This window comes from Chlamydotis macqueenii, chromosome 3, assembly GCF_036417535.1.
Source record: "Chlamydotis macqueenii isolate bChlMac1 chromosome 3, bChlMac1.mat, whole genome shotgun sequence".
NCBI classification, from domain to species: Eukaryota; Metazoa; Chordata; class Aves; order Otidiformes; family Otididae; genus Chlamydotis; species Chlamydotis macqueenii.
Window position 1 is genome coordinate 114,763,909 of NC_141558.1, and position 5,559 is coordinate 114,769,467.

Sequence of the window (5,559 nt, forward strand, 5' to 3'; positions counted from 1 at the left end):
AAACTTTTTTTTCAACATCATTTATACATGCTTGAATATAGGACAGTAATAAATGCAAACCATGATGCAGATTTTGGAAAAGAAGAAAAACACAAGGGGTCTCCAGCTTTTATTTTCTTCAAGAATGTTATTGAAGAATATTTCAAATTTCAGGAAAATTTTGGTTTAAAATTGGATATTTTTAATCTTGCCGCTACTCACCAGGTGAGCTTTCAGGTTTGATTTCTGTAAAGAGTTGACAGATGCTAGCCTCCTTACTTGGCTGAGTAATTATACAGACAGAACGTAAATCCCACAACTGCTTCTAGCTCTACCACATCTAACAATCTAACTTTACAGGACACAGAGGAAAATAAGAGCAGGAAATACAATGAAAACATTACAAAATGGAGTGATCCTACAGGTAAGAAAACAGGAAAGAGGTGACTTGAAGGACTACACTGGTTTCTAAAGTTACAACTCAAATACAAAGTAAAGGCTTATCTTGTCAAGATGAAGTCCTAGGTTTTGTGGAGGACTTTCAAATACTCATCACACGTGCATTCTTGCTGGTCTGCCAGCATAACACACATGCTGTGATCCCCAAAAAGACAACATTCATATCGTCATGAGATAACCAACTTTTCTGGAGGAGGGGGGAGGATTATCAGTGGCAGTGGTAGGAGCAGTGGGGAAAAAACAGATGACAGGGGGAAAGGACACAAAAAGTACAGCTGTAACAAATACTAAGCTGCAGCTCTTGGCTTTAAAGGCTAACAGGGGATATTTAGGGATTATTTCTAACCCTTGCAGAAACTCTCTCCAAATCTTCCCAGGGCAGTTTTGTTTTAAGAAGTAACAATGGTAGTGACTTTAACTTCAAAATCAGGACGTTTACAGCTTGATTTGCAGCTCAGCACTTTTTCCCCACTTAATCCATCATTTGAAACAGTTCGAATCAGGCTCTGATAGAAGTGAGTGATTTAAAAAAATAAACAAAACCAACCAAACAAAAAAACCCCAGCTGAATTCCTAGGTGAATTCCTAGTGAACACTGTCCAAACTCTTTCCTCCATAGTCCAAGGGACTGTTACTGAACATGAAGGCACAAAAATCAAGTACTGTAAGACTATTCAGTCAGACAGAACCAAAAATCTATCTGCTAGAGAGGGGAATATCCTTCCTTTCCACTGAACACAAAGAAGTGTTCCTGTTTCTCAGTAAACCTTGAGGTTTACTGGAGAGGGAAGCATCTCCACTAACAGCTGGGAGATAGAGGGGACAAAGATGACAAGAAGAAGGCAAGAAAGATGAATGCATTTAGATAGAGAGTTCAGCAGCAAAGTCATGAAGGAGTGATACAGGTCAGTGCTTGAAGAAGCAGAGATAAGTCAAGGAGTCTAGAAATTAGAGGACTGACTGGGAATTTTCTCTCTATAAAATTTGAGATTGCGCAAATTTCTGTATTGATAAATCTTTGACAGGAAATTTGGTATGTATTCATATGAATCCCCCCCTCTCAGAAGACAGTAGAGCAAGACAGAGAGAAGGGGCTGCCCTAAGATCAGTAACTTCACAGAACTCAATCAACAACAACAGGAGAGATCCCAAAAGCAGAGATCCCACCTCTTCTTTGTCCTTTGGGGCTGAACGAGTTCCCTTTGTGCCACCACAAAACTGACATCCCAATACACCTGAGGTCAGAACTGAGTGACACTTGTCAGGCCTCTGCGATCGTAACACATACCACATGCTACTGCTGACACGAACAGAAAATTTGGGCTATAAACTTACATGGGCAAGTTCTGAGGCCTCCCTCCATGGTCCTTCAGAGAGCAGAGATGCTGCATACTGCCAAATGCCACAGCCCCTACAGCAGGGAAGGGTGCCAAGTTGTAAGCATGTAACTCATGGTCAGAAGTCCTTAAGGTAGAGATCAATTTGGATGAAAAATAAATAAATAAATAAACAAACTGCAGGAACACACAAATATGGAAAACAGAGCAAAAATTGGAATCGCACCGGTTTGTTCCGTACTAACATTAACAGACCTTGAAGCGAAGGCTGACGCACGAAGACCAGGTTATGTCCAACTCACCTTGTTCAGTCAGACGTCAGACAAGGTACAAATGTTTTCATTGACAAATGGAAACAGACTGTAAGTCTTTTGAAAAGGCTGGCATGCAAACTCCACGAGGTGCAGTTCAGCCATCCTCAGCAGTGTCTAGCCAGTTTAAACACTACTTTGAGCAGGCTGTGCCAACACAAATGTTATAAACTGTGATTAGCAAACCAAAGACCTGGTCTGAGCACAACAAAGAAAAGAAAAACTGACCTGCTCAGTATTTAATCGCCTCTGGCATTTAGAAAGTTTGCGTAAGTTTCTCAGCATACACTTTGTAATATGGTGTGGAGCTACAGGAAAACAAGGCATCAAAACGTTCATGTGAGGTTAAGATTGTCTCCTTCCAACCCTACCTTTATTCAACATTCCTGCTTGGGAAAACCACCAGCAGTTGTCTCTCTGCATAGCATGGGGCTTGTTGGCTATGACCTGGCTTGCAGAACTGTGCGTGCTTTATTAAGTTCTCACTCCCACTCCTGTTGTTGTCTTCATCCAGCAAGGAACAGGGCAACACTTTTAAGTTTGAGGAAGAGGCTGAAGAGAATTTGAAGAGTGATGTTTTGTGCTCATGCTGATTGACGCTCCTCCTTGTAGACAACCTCCGTGCATTATTGTCTGTAAAAGGGACCCATTAAGCAGCTCCCCCTGCCCTATTTGCTTGCTAAGTTGGTTTCATGATTATTAGGTGAGGAGGAAATAGTTCAAGTGTAGACATGAACTCATTCGGATTGATGCCCTCAGGCAAACATGACTGCAGTGGAAGTCTCATACATATGAGGTGTAAGAAGCCGGAAGCGAATGGAGGCCAGATTTCAGGGAGTAGACTACTTACTGTAAGCTAGATCAGCACACAGCAGCACCAGATAAGAGCTAGATTGCTCATTACCATATCACAAAGCCCAAAATTAAGAATTACCTCCATTTGGATCCTTGCTGAACAGCATACTAAACACTGAAGTTCTACTAAACTCTAGTCTGCATCTTTCTTGTATTCTCCAGCCAAAACTCTTTTAAAGTTGGGCTTTCAGTGTTTTCAACACTGAAAAGCAGAAAGAATTGTCAGGAATTCTCTTATCACCAGTCCTGCCAAGTGCTACATTTCACTCAAGCCTACATAACAAAATAAAACTGGGTAGGGGGAGAAGAGATCCAACTGTAAATGCATACAGCCCAAGTAACCAATCAGCAGAGCGTGGTTTTTTTTTTTTTATTTAGAAAAAAGGGACTCCATCCTCTAGAAGATAAACATTATAATTTGTGCATTAATTACAGCTCATTTACCTTCCTTATCCAAAGGTCTGTATTTCCTCCTCCCAACTGTTTAGAAGCAAAGGCCTGAGCCTTTATACAAACAAGCTAATGGATTCTAATGGCTTACCCTGATGCAATGTCATTTAATCACAGCAGCACTTCATTTTCCCTGCTGTATTCAGGGAAGAAAGAAAGAAAGAAAAAAAAAACCAAACAAAAACTGCATCCACATTCAACTGTCTCATCTAAACACCTCTTACTTAAGCTTTCAAATTCCATTATTCCTATTTTTCTCAATGTAGCCAAATTTTCTCATGCTTTCATCTTAGTAGACTCTTTCCTCTCCCTTTAAATTTAAGGGGAAAAAATAAATCCATCTTTAGCTCTTTATATTCCCCAGATCACTTTTCATTAAGTAATTTCAAAAAAAGCCATTCATATATTTATTTTACAGTAGTTACCCGTTTTGCTCACCGTTTCCACAACTCTAAATTTACTTAGTAGGAAATCAGTCCATATTAAAAAAAAAAAATTATTCCTGATTTAATTACATTACTTCCACTTTCCATTTAAAGTACCTAGTACTCAAGCAATGCTCCAAAAGCCAGGAACCAGCAACCAAAACACACACCCCAAAACACAACCAAACCCAGATAAAACAACCCAATACCGTACCTGCTTTTTAAAGACTTTTCATCATCCATTCCCAACTATCCCCAAGTCCCATTCCCACCCACATTGTTTCTCTTGGTTGCATTCCGTTCCCTTCTCCCGGTTCTTATTTATTTCACTTGCTCTTTACTCCACACACTCCCAATTCTTTGTCAAGACAATTCTTTCTCCATGGAAGTGGACCAGAGACCCAGTTGGACAGCACAGTCACTGGTGCCTCTCCACACCCAGAGTAAACAAAACTAGTCTGTCCATTTCTTCTCCAGCACCTTTTACCTACTTAGCCCCCTGGGGCCACCCGTTCACTCTTTTCCTCTCCCCTTTCTCTTCTCTAGTCACTTCAGAAGGCAGGCAGATGCTTTCTCACAGCATTTCTCCTTGGCAAGTACCACTCAGCCTGTTTTTTCTTATTCTCAGTTATGTCCTATGCAAGAGGGCTGGTTTTAATCTCATGGTTACAGGAAAGGTATAAAATAAATAATTAATGCTGGCACTCCACCAATCCCACCCATTTCACTAACATGTTAATATCGCACATGCACTCCACCTCATCTTACTCATAAGATTTAATTCTTGGGCTCTCTTCCTGTCCCTCTGTTTCTGCAGCCTGCTCTCATTTCTGTTTCTCGTTTGATCCTTCCCTGGAAGTCATCGCTACATTTAGTGCTCAGCAGCCTTCCCTCGGTCTCTCTCCTCCATGTCTTTGCTCACCCACTGCACTCTCCTTTTACCCTCTCTCTCTCGTCCATGAAAACTCTTTAACATCACATCTCTACTTGCATTCCTCATTATCAGCATTACTTTTATTTCACTTGCCCCAACTCTTGACAAAAATCTCACTAATACTTAGAAAGAAACAGAGTGCTCAGCATGGCTACAGGACAAACAGACTAGGAGTAACACATGTACAGTAAAACCTGCGGCTCTTTCAGAAAAGCATAATTTCTTGTGAGGAGTGATAAGACACAGGCCAAACCTCACGGCACAACAAGGGTCTTGTCTTTAACCTATCTACCCTGGGGGTTGACAGCAAACATCTACAGAAAAGTAAGGTGGAAGACCAGAAGACCTCACCTCTTGCCACATACAAAAAAAAGCACACCAAATCTGTTCTTCAAGGTAAACGAAGGAACAAGAAAGCAGGTGAAGAAGCCAAAAGAGTTGTAGCTGCCAAGTTATTTCAAACAAAAACTAAAATGCCAGCCATTCAATCCATTCCTTGACTCCTTTCAATTGTACAAGTAGTGTTATTGTACAGGTAATTATTTCTGTACGCACTGTTTTTCCTAGGGCACTTAATGTTCCCTTGCTTTTGCCAGAGTTGTCCATCTATTACAGCACCTAACAAATCCACGCACAATTGCAACGTTTTCTTGACAGCCTACCACGTAAGAGTTGGAGAAAGTAGCCAAATAAAGCCTTTTGCTTCTGAACTTCCGAAATGCGTTGTTAATGAATGCCACACATTCAATTACAGAACAGTGCAACTGTTCTGTAAGTCAATACTACATCTCAAATGAAGCATCACAAGA